This window comes from Crocodylus siamensis, chromosome 10 (genome assembly GCF_052110815.1).
Source record: "Crocodylus siamensis isolate JL-2025a chromosome 10, ASM5211081v1, whole genome shotgun sequence".
Classification (NCBI taxonomy): domain Eukaryota; kingdom Metazoa; phylum Chordata; order Crocodylia; family Crocodylidae; genus Crocodylus; species Crocodylus siamensis.
The window spans coordinates 15,363,225-15,375,479 of NC_143404.1; positions in this window are offsets into that span (position 1 = coordinate 15,363,225).

Below are 12,255 nucleotides of genomic sequence, written 5' to 3' on the forward strand. Positions count from 1 at the left end.
CAATTTTTAAACATTACCAGGGATCTTGATTTTTCTAACTTCACATTTTGCAAACTTAAATGACAAAAGACCTGCTTTTTAATGATTTGCTAGTACTTTCTTAGGCCTTCAAATGTTTTACCGTGGTGAAATCACACACACCACCACAAATTGTCTAAAACTTACTAAGCGTTCTCAGTGATTCTGTCGCCTTACACTCCTGCCCTTCCTATTTCCTTCGTCCCTGTGTCCTGTGCATTTGTTTTTGAGGGTATTCCATCTTTAAAACATGTAGCTTTTTCCCTGCTGAATTTAAAGGCATGTGATTTGTTAGAAATGCTTAACCAGTAACCAAAGGAAATTTATTGTAAGTGTTGATATAGTTCCTAGTATGCGCCTACTGAAATGAGTAATGGCAACAGTTTCATTATGGAATGACCCCAGCTCAATTTGTGGTGGCCCGCCCATTGTAAGCTTTATTTGTTTGTGGTATACACAATTGAGGACAGCAGGTTAAGTAATAAGATGAATATGAGAAATTCTATCAAGACATGAATAAAGAGGTTAATTTAGTGTGACACCTGTAAGCTGGCTGCTAATTGATAGACATGAAGGTTTCAAACATTTCTTATGTACGGGAATGAAAAGAAAAAAATTGCTTTAGACATCACAAAGCCAGCTGAAGCATCAGGAAGAAGAGTAGATCCAAATAAATGGGACAATTCAAATGGCAGGGTTTTTTTTATTAGTGCAATATTTTTTAAAGCTAGTTACTTGTGATTTTTCAATGCATTTTGAGTCAAATCCCTCTTGCATTTTGTCTTGTCTTGGTCATGTAAAATATGCTACAGTTGGGATGATTGTACATGATAACCTTTTTAGGTAATTGTAATTTGGTATTCTGTGCATTTTATACTGATAACCTTAAAGCACTTCTACTCTGTGATTTATTTAAATGTTAATAAATTATACATTTATGGCACTTTAGTAATTCATGTGAAAATTATTTGGAGTCAACTCAATATAATGTACTGCTGTGTGGTCTCTTGTGGCCAAAAATATGTCAAACAACAATTTCATCCACTCTTCATTTTCACATTTTTAAAGTGACTTTGGGTTATCTGTAGATCAGCAAAAAACAGAAACACTTTTTAAGTGAACAGATCTCAAACATTAAAATCCATTTCATTAAAGGGACAGAACTTTCACATTGTTCTGCTTAGAAATGTATACTACTTTTTACAGGTCTGAGTATACATGAATGCTTCTTTGGTGCTGTGTGTGTGCACTCGATGGGTGCCACTACAGGGTTTCTACCTTTTAGAGACTTCCCAGTACTCGTACATACCCTCTGTCCTTGCCTCCCTTTCAATGTTGTCCCCTGCCACATCTTGATGTAAACTCAATAAAGCTGCCCAAAGCATAAGGCACACTTAAAGGAACAAATCCATATGTGGTGCTGGAATTCCCCAGCCCCATCCCAATTTTACTCTAGCTGAGACTTCTAGCTCAAGGCCTGCTCTTCAGGGCTGCCAGCTCCTGGCTTCAGCTTTGGTCACGCTTTATGACCCCCGGGTTCCAAAACTTGTGATAGTCGCCACATCTAGTCCAGCCCCCTGCTCAAGGCAGGGTCATCCCTGACTAAATCATCCCAGACAAGTGTCTGTCCAATCTTCGCTTGAAAACTTCCAAGGACGGAGATGCCACAAGTTCTCTGGCTGCCTCTCTTCCAGTGCTCAACCACCCTCAGACTCCTCCTCTCCAACCACAGTTTCCCCTGCTGTAGCTTGAGGCCACTGCTTTTTTCTGTCCACTACAGCCATAGTGCAACGCTCACCTCCATCTCCTCTGTCATCACCCTTCAGGGATTTGAGAACTGTGATCAAATCCCCCCATTCGGTCTCCTCTTCTCCAGACTAAATAGACCTTGCTCTTTCAGCCTGCCCTCATCAGTCTTGCCTCCCAGGCTCTGAATTGTTTTTGGTGCTCTGCACTGGACTCTGTCCAAGCTGTCCACATCCTTCTCCCAGTGTAGATGAGCAGTGTCGGTTTGGGATTTGCGAAGTGGAGGAGGGGGAACATAGCAGTGAGACCTAACCCTAAACCACCCAGCCTCCCTAACAAGGAGGTAGGGGGCCTTGTTAGTGCGTAATGTAATATGTATGTGAAGCATGTGTATGTAATATAATGAACACTTTAACAGCAGTGCAAAAGATTGACCAAACAATCAGAAACTTTATAAAAAATCTTAATGTGGGTTTGGCAAATAACAGTTCTAACTTGCATAAGGTGACCATAAGGAAATCTGGAACATTGTCCCTCCTCCCCCTCCCCCTCCCCCCCCAGTCTGTGGCACTGCTGCAGGCAGTGGCAGGGGGGTGGGCACAGTGGTGGGGAGGTGGAGCTGCCTGGCACACCTTGCCACCCTGCTGGACTGTGCCCCACATCCAGGACCCTTAATTTTCCCCAACTGGCTGGGATCAGCCTCTGAAAACCAGGACTGCTCCAGGCAAACTGGGACATATGGTCACCCTAAAGAAGCAGCACTAACAGGGAATGTATGCATTGTTTCATTACTGTATGAACGATGAGGAGAAGTACTGATCAACAGTAGCAAAAGCTTTGATTCTAGATTTGCGCCATCTCTGTATTGATGCAGGCAGGGTACGGATTGCTTTTCCTGAGTGCAACTCTATGGCTGTCACTGTTGGTAACAAGCTGTGTCTTGAATGCTGTGGAACTTGCTAATTCAGTTGGCCTCAAGCCTTAATCTTGCCAGATATCACCACCAGCACTTCTTTTCAGATGGAAGGTGCTCCTTTTAAAGGAGCGAAAAGTGATGCAAATAATGAGGATCCTTGTGTCTGTTCCTGGTAGGAGAAATTTCCAATGGAAGGCAGATCCAGTACAAAGACCCAATCCAGTAAAAAGTGGTCACAGAGTTGAAAGGGAGACTCTCTAGCTGCCTTGAAACCAGAATTACAGATGCCTGAACAGTAGCAGCAAGAGAAGCATTCTTTAACTTGCTGAGTCATCTGGAGGTGTCCATTGAAACCATTTGTGTAGACAGAACATGTCACTGGATGTAAATGCAATTTCCCAGGGAATAGGCCTCTTGAATAAGCCCAGTTTCAGGAGAACGTGGTGTGTGCTTTTGCTGCACCCAGCTCAAGGGTGAGGGATAGAGCTCCCAACCTCAGGTCCTTTCAGTCCAGCCTTGGGCAGAGGAGGCTAATTGCAGCTGCAACAGTAATAGGACTTTCTATGGAAAGCCAAGCCAGTAATTGCTTGTATTTCATCTGTATTCAGTCAGGGGCCTTCTGCCCTGCAACTTCCAGATAACGATACTTCTTTTTTAAATCAAAGCTTGCACAGTGTTTTATATGTACAGTTTCCCCTGCTTCAGTTCAGTAAGCTTGTAATAGTTCACTTGGTCATCTGAATATAGCAGGTTGGAAAGGGCCAATTTATCTGAATGGTCTCTAACCACTATGTCTCTAGCAAGACCCAAATATAAGTAACCCAAAACAAGGAATGCCCAAGAGCATTGTGCATGAAGCTTAATTTGCTGAACAGATGGTGCAATAGCTCCATTAACCCAGAAATCTGTTTCAGGCTGCCCAGAAGCAAAATTTGTTGGATAACTGAGATGTCTGTGGGGTCTGGTAGTATAATAGTACTGTACAATTGGCTGTTTTTTTAGGGCCAAACTAAGAGGGAGTGGGTCATTTCTGTAATATCAAGTGTCTACTAATTCAGCATCAGCTGACTCCTATAGCCAAGATACCCAAGTGGATAGGTCCTGTGGCCTGCTCCAGTACAGCCGTTCCTATGTTTTGTGAAGTCATCTCTGGATAGCCTCTTTCTGATGTGTTAGACATATCAGGGTAAATGCTAATACTAAATCTAAATTTATGTTGCATTTAATTTATTGCATATGCAACTGGCTTTCTGCCAGAGTGTATGCTTGCTTTTAATTGCTCTTTTTAAACTGTTTTAATGGAGTTACATATGGTGTGCTGACATTACCTACCTAGGAAAGTTGGGCTTCATTGTACAATCTGCACAGCAGGTAAATTGAGGGATACATTAAATCACTTGCTGAGAGGATCTTCCAACAAGGCAGTGGCAAAAGCAGGAGTAGAAACCAGGATTTGAAGCTACTAGATAGCAGTACTTACCCTCTGAGTAGACTATTTAGGGTTCCAATAATATCAGTTTAGTGACGAGCTGCTTCTATGGCTTGAAACTCATAACAATAATAATATGGGAAGAGTTAATTTCATTAAAACCAAATAACCACTGCTCTTCATTAGAGACTACATTAGATAGTTGAACAAACTTTATGATCCCAAAGTCAAGTGCAACACTTTATGAATTTGAATGATTTGGTGGAGAAGCAGCTGCATGTTTGTGAGAGCTTAGCACTCTGGTAAAGATGGAGGAGGTAGGAACCCGGTGATTGCGGCTATGGAAGGAGATTAGGGCAGGCTTTTGGGTCAAGCTTCATGGTAGAAAAAGCAGTGCTGTAAGCAGGGTTGTCTGGTTGTATGAATTCCTCTGATGTTGAAGACAGTAAAAACATTGTGTAAACAAATGCAGTCAGATCCTTACTCATAAACCAGCTTTGTTTTTTAACTTGAGTAACAAAAGAGCCTGAATTTTGGCCAGCTGCTCTGGTCAAGGTGTGGGTAGGCAATGTCAGGAAGTATCACTTGAATCCTTAGCTCTATCTAGTATGCCTGTGCTGCTGTGCTTAGTCCAATGTTGTGCTGTACTTGGTTGCCACTGGATATGTGCTTCATAATTTTGCGTATATCCAGTAAATGGGATTAGATTTACATAGGTATTTTAGCTGATGGCAAGTGCAGCATTGTTGTTTGTCTTCTGGAAGACGCATTAAGCACCGGTAAACTTTCAAATATATTCTGTTGTTTCTTTGTTCCAGCTATTCTGTGGCCATGTCTTCACTGCTAACAGCAGTTAGACATGCCCTATTTATTTCCTGGACAGGATGTAGGCTATGCTGCTTTCATAACCTGAGAGCATTACTAGCTGCAGCTTTTAAGTTCGGAAGTGAAGTCTTTTGGGCTACAGCTTACAAATATCTGAGCTAAGAGAATGTGACCTAATTGGTACTGTTGGCAAAGAGCAAATGACAAAACCTTGTATATTTATTTTAAAATATTTATTTATTTAAAAATAAAGATTCATGCAAATTACTTTTATCCAACTAAAGGTAGAGTCTACAGTTAGGAAATGTCTTCTCGAAACAGGTTTACTTTGTGTTTTGTGAACTGCTTCATGCTGGACATACGCAACAGGGACCATGTGAATAAACAGTGGTCATAACTGCACTATTTCTGTTGTAAGGGGTAGTAATTAAATCTTCATTATTGGGACTAGCATTCACTTCAGTCCTTATCTGCGTGTTGCAATTTGTTACCTGTCAGCATTTCTAAACACAAATTATGGAAGGAGTTGAGTCTCAAGATAACTTGAATTGCATCTTATTTAGACTTGGTTTGATACCACATCCTGAAAGGTTTCATAGTGTTCACTACTCTTGGGATCAGCTGTTTCAATTAACTTAAGAGCTAGGAGTAAGCTGTGCTGTGAAAGCTGATTCAAGATCCTCCATTAAAGGTATCTAATAATGTACTGATAGGACTTCAGTATATTTTTCTCTCTCTCACCCAAAACAACATTAGAAATCATTAATGGTGTGTAGTCTAGTAATTAAGTCTGGTCCTACTGAAAAAAATAGTTCTTCTTTGGTCAAGAGGCCTGCTTCTTACAAGTTTGTTCTTAGTCCTACCTGTTTAATTTAGTGACATACTGTATCTCCAGTCCGATACGAGTGAATTTTGTGGATGAGTGAATTATGGGGATATTATCAAAAGTATTAACCATGTTCTAACTACAGACTCTAACACTTGATGCAGCTTGATGTGGAAAATGTCTACTTGGCTGACTTGACGATAAAAATATTCTAATAAGATGAGCAAACTTAATTTGAATGCTGCTGAGACAAGACTGCCATCAAAATCTATGCCATTCTTAGTTTGTTCTTTTTTTACAGTAGGAACCACATTTTGAATGCTGTTGAATAAATGCTGTCAGCCTGCCACATGCTATATTAGGAATGTGATTTTACTCCCGAGTATTTTGAGTTTTGGTTGGACTTATTTGGGATAATAGAGCACTTAATATAAGTGTGGGCAGTAGTTATAGCCATTCCTGGCTAAGTTCCATCAAGATGTCTATGAAGTTACATTTGAGTAAACTTTGGGCCCACGATTTGACTGTGACTTGTATTTGCAGGTCCTGACTTAGAACATTTTCTTGTTCAGATGTTCTTATTTAGTTAATGGGCTGCACAATTGACTTGGCTAGAAGGAAAATTGTTTGCCAGGAAATTCAATCAATTTTTATGTGGTGGGGCTAGGAGGAAAAGGTGGTCTTTAAGTGGCACTAATTGTCAAATTTGCTTGTGCTGTTAAGTATACAATCAGAACATCACAATCTGATTTTTACTCAGGAAAATGAAATGTTTGGTTCAGTTCATGTGATTTTTTTTTTCTTTTTTAGTTGGCCACTTGGCAAATGCAGTGAATGGAAGCAAGCTCTCCTTGTGCACTGTATGCATCTATCTCTTTGCCAGAAAAAAATGAAACCAAAACGAAAGAGCACTACTATAGGTGGAGCTAGTTACAATGCCTGTAGTTTCCTTGGAGTCCACGAACAGCAGAGACTGCCTATGCCTGAAGATGGGTGATTGCCCGAAAGCTTGCTAAGAACTTTTTTCCAACTACTCAGTCGTTCTAATAAAAGAGATCACATCTACTCAAAGAGCCTTGCCTGCCTGTAGTTACCAAACACTTTCCATTCAAAAGCCTGGTTCTCTTAACTCTGCCAAACTAAACCATTCAGGCAAAATTTTCTATGCCAAGTGTTTACCTCAGGCTTGCTTTTGAATGTGTAAGAGTTTCACACACATCACAACAGAGGGCAGGCAGACTTTCTTGCACTCCCAATGTTTCCCTTACTGGGATACCTTGTTACCCCTTGCATGAGCAACTACTAAGTATCTTGACTCAAATGCAGAGGTGAGGACGGGTTAGGCAAGAAAGAGATTTGCGTAGGAGATAATGGGATGAAGCTGGGGTGACAACAGGAATTTGATGGTGAGGCCTGTTCAGAACCACTATCACCCAGCATTTTTTAATCTAAAAATGTCCCTTGTCTAGTGGCACATCACTGAAGTCAACCAGCAAAGGGTCTCATCCTTCTCTAGTAGCCTGCTACTGGTCCACATGGATGGGTAAATATGGTTCCAAATGCTACAACTCGTTTGGGTTTTTAAAAACCTCATTCCCAAGGTTGTGAGGACAGACTCAAAAGTCAGCAAAAGCCGCAGTCAGCGTGCAGGCAGAATTGGACCCTGGATGTATTCTTGGAATCTGTGATGGGTGCGTTCTTATATAGAGAGACACTTTCTGCAAATTTAAATTCTTTTTAAATAGTACTTTTTATTTATGTTCTGCTGTAAGTGTCTGGCCAGACAAAACTCAATCTCTTAGCTTACAGAATCTCAGACCTCACAGTCATCCTTATTCAGATAGCAGTGAGGCTTCTGAGGAGCTATTATGGGTAAGATTATCAAAATCAGGACCCATACCTTAGAACTTTGCTGACAGCAATGGGAAGAGAGAATGGGGGAAATAGCAAATAAGAGCCTATCACTGATTTAGTTTAAATATCTGTTTTTTATTAGGGGGGAGGTTTGCAGGGGGGTTACATGTTAGGGTTCTATTGTTTCATATAAAAATGTATGGAAATTGGGGAAGGCTGGAGAGAGGCTGGTATACCCATGGAACCAAATGAATGTGAGGTAGTAGTCTACTTCAGCAGGGTCACTGAGGACAGTCACTGGAGCGCAGCCGGTCTTCTGGGCTTTCCTTGTGCCTATGTTAACTGGCGAGATATCTGGACAGATGTGCTTGTAGTGGACTGTTGCCTAATCCCTATACCTGGTCCCAATCTAGTCAGAATTGTCTGTCTTAACTGACTGCTACCCTTAACTCTTGGATAGCATCGTGGGGGTGAAGAAGACAGAGGTGCAAACAGAGGTTATAAACAGAAGGTTCTGCACTGAATGGTACAATCTGAATGACAGAAAAAGACTTGCATAAAAAACAGCTGCATCTAATACATAAACCAAAGCCCCATGCTTAACAGGTTATTGATGTGTTACCTTTTAGGCCCTATTTAGTTCACTAGGCAGTGTTAAGTATGCCCTAAAGCAGAACGAGATCTCTACACTTCCCTCTCCTGACTGTAATTTTCACTTACACCTCCTTCTCTGTACAAGATAGAGGCCAAACACTATTAAAGAACATTAAAGGAATAATGCCACGAAACTGATACGCTAGAACTACTGACAGCAAATAAGTAAATTTAGGGAAATGGAAAATAATGTATGAAAGAAGCATAGAAGGAAGGCATTGGGAACATCTATGCGCTCTGAGCTGTACACAAAAGTTTTGACTCGTAGATAGGGTGAGAGAGTCTCCTTATATGTAACATGGGGACAATCATACCTAGTAATACTTGTATTAACCTTGGATATAGTGTCAGACTGATCCAGCGGAGCTGATGTGATTGACGGCATCTGGGCTCTCTTGAAAGCTAACATTTGAGTTTATAGTTTGACAAAAATAATGGAAAGGAATAGGTCTGGTAGGAAGTAAAGAAAGGGAGGTAAAAATTACTACTACTAAGAGGAAAATAATCAAATGGAAAGGTGAGCTGAAGGTCAGGGCTAGAAAAAAGGTGCAATAGAGCAGCCTCAGCTAAAATAGCCTCAGAAGGGACAGGAACTCTATCTGACTGAATAAAATACTCCGTTAAAAGGAAGAAGAGGGACTGTTTTAATGTGGGGGAAAGGATTTCTGAAAGTACTTAAAAATTTAGTGGTAAGATTATGCAAGGTATTTGGGTTTTTTTGTCTCAGTGACTGACCTAAACGTTAAGAAATTGGAGAGGACCAAACTTCCAATGTTTCTGTTTTGCTTGTTAAAGTGAAAACCTGAAATATTTTGTTTTAGATGTTTACTCCCCCCCCCCACAAAAAAAAAAAAAAAAAAGAGTGGTAAGACCTACAAAAGTGCTGGTGGAGGAGATGGCAATGTCACCATCAGTCAGTTAATAGCTCAGGGTTTAGACCATCCACCCAGAATTCATGTCACCCAATGCCCTGTGGGGGGTTGAATCCATGCCTGCCACCTCCCAGGAGAGTACCCTAACCACCAGACTACCTGGTATTCTGGCACGAAGGCTCACTGCCTTATCATTGACACTGTTTCATGTTGTACAGAATAATGAAATGTTCACGTGACAGAGCAAGAATAAGCAACTGCTCTCTACACTGGTGATTAGGACAAACTCCCCGGAGAGGAGGGACTGTAAAACAGATGTCAGCAGCCAGCAGGCCAGAGTGTTTTCTCTTGATCCAAGAGGAGAAACTGAGGAAGGCCCATCTCGGCACCCTGTAACAGTAATTTTAACCAAGGTGATTTGAGATCCTTCTAAAGGTGCTATGGGAGTGCCATGCAATGTTAGCACTGCTAGGTGTGCAAACATGACTCGCAACATAAACCCAGAGATTTTAAATATGAATCCATAATGTCAAAAACCCCTTGACTTGTGGTTTTTCTGAGTTCTTTCCAACAAACATTGTAATACTTCCCACTCACTTTTAACTTGCAGAAAAATCAGAGCTGGCATTTTTGGAGGGGTTCCTTGAATCTAAGAAGTCAAGAGCCACTGCCCCACAGGCGACTAGTTGAGGTATTGATTGCCCTGAGAGAGAAGAGATCTTGACTGAAACCCATGCCCTGAATTTGAGGGGGTCCTTGAACTCTGGTCTGCCACCTCTCAGGTGAGTGCCTAATCCCTAGGGAGACCAAGTAGGTAACAAGGGCACTCACCAGGGAGGAGGAACACCCATTTTCTGGTCTCTGCTCCAGAGAAATGTTTGAGTGAAACAGCATAAAGAATGAAAGTTCTCACCCCAAAACACCTTGTAGCCTGATGGTTAGGCAATCTGGGAAGGAAGATGTGGGCTCTGTCCTATGAAACACAGGAGGAAATTGAATCTGGGTCTTCCACATCCTATGCAAGTGATCTAACCTTTGTGTATTAGAGGAAAAGGGGAATAATTGCACTGGCAGCAGTTTTTGTGACTTTTGCACACAAAAAAAATCTTGCAAATTTGATCCCCTTTCATAAACACATGTGGGAGAACCAGGTCTATTGTCAATTAATTTACTATGTGCAGAAAAAAATTCACCCACTTTTATGCAGGAGCATGCAAGGGACTAGTGCTCCTAAATCTCCTAGGTGCTCGAGGAAAAAACTCTCCCAGGTTTTGCTATAACTTTTGAGTTGTATATCTTGTGTTCCCTTGGAAAGCTTCCATTGTCTTAATGCAGCCCTCTATCCAATGTAGTTGAAGAATGTTACACTTTCTTTTCCTGAGCATATCAACCCTCCTGTTATGGCAGGTATGTTTGGGTGAAAAACTATGCAAGACTCTGAGAGACATTAGAGAGGAGATGCAGAGTTTCTAAAAATACAGTGTAATGCATAAGACTGGAGAGCACTGTAGCAGCACAGGGAATTCAGCTGGTGTGTATGCAGCCGCCAGTGCCAACTACACAGCCCAACAGATTCTGTTCCTTAATAAAACATAGTTAAGTGGCACAGGAAGCTTTGTCTTGTCAACACTGATACCATGCAAGGGACTTGCTGGGGAAGTACAGCTAACAAGGCGCACAGCTTCTTTTCCCCAAACTCTGACGTAGGAGACGGTGTGATTTTTATAATTAAAACCCCTAAGAATGTAAATGTGGAAGGTTTGAGTGTAATGTCAGGTGACAGGATTTCTCCCCTTCCCCTTTGATTATTACATTTTAATTTCAAATTTTAATGAAGATTTCAGGGAGCATTAACGTAAAAGGGATGTGAAGGTGGCACAAAGCTGAATAATTTTATAGAGCTACAGGGCATGCATGCACGCACCAGTTTAAAATCCTCCTCTTTCCCTGTGACGCTCAGCTTGAAGAGCATCAGTGATTTTTTTTTTTTTTCTGGGTGAGGGGGGTTGCTCTATCTGGAAGCATCCTGTAATTCTCCATGCTGACTTCTGTATGCAATAGGAACAAATTGAAAGGGTCCTCAGAGTGGGTAGGAAGAAGCGTGCTCTGGGGCCTTGGGCGAACCATTTAATCTCTTGCAGGTTCAGCTGCAAGGTATGTCTGGGTTTAAGATGTCTCAGCCCATTCTTAATGAATCTGTTCTGAAACTACGGTGACTAACTAGTTTGAAGTCAGGTTGGAGGCATCAGAAACATTTGCTAGTGTAGGCAAATTAGCAAGTCTTCCCGTCTTCCAAGAACTCAGCGGTGCTAACCCTGAAAGATGGGTGGGATTTTAAGTTTGTAGGACTAGATAAATGTTTTGTACAGTGTTTCCCACTCCCTCCCCCCCCCCCCACACCTCCGAAACCATCTGAGGAGAGAAGGCCAAAGTATTATCTCAAGATGCCTGGATATGGGTTAACTGGAGAAGAAAGTTTGAAATCTCAACCTTAATCACCATGGCTGGCATTTTAATGAAGTGAAAAACCATTATCTCCTTGCTGCCTTCCTGACTGTGACAAATGTGTATTAAATATGATGTGAATGGGGCACTTTGGCATGAATGTGTGAAGACATGAACTTGCTTTCCACAATGTTATTACCATGAATTTTGCTCCCAACCTGAACAAATATTTGATCCCTGGAGGGTGTGAATGGAAGCATGGTCTCATATTACACACTCCAGTGATCCCCTTTGGTTGATAGTTGGAAGGATGTAGTCTGGCTTCATGGAGTTAGATGGGAGGTTTTAAAAACAGAGTGTGTGTAAGGGAAAATATGTTAACTCATAATGCATAGCCTACGTTCTGATTGCTGTTTTCAAGGAGGAAACAGCATCACAGAAATTGAAAACAGTGTTAACTTATCAAGTTCTGACAGAATAGGTTGTCAGCCCTCCTGTAACTACATGATCTCTTGCTCTTTCTGAGAAGCCCAGTTCTACATAATTCTGTGCAACGTTGCATGTGTGTTAGAAGTAGCCTTGGCCTCTCTTTTCTAATCATGGTTTGATAGTTTTCTTTAGACCAGACCACTATTTTTTAAGTGTGTTCTTGTAGGCAAATATCCAAATA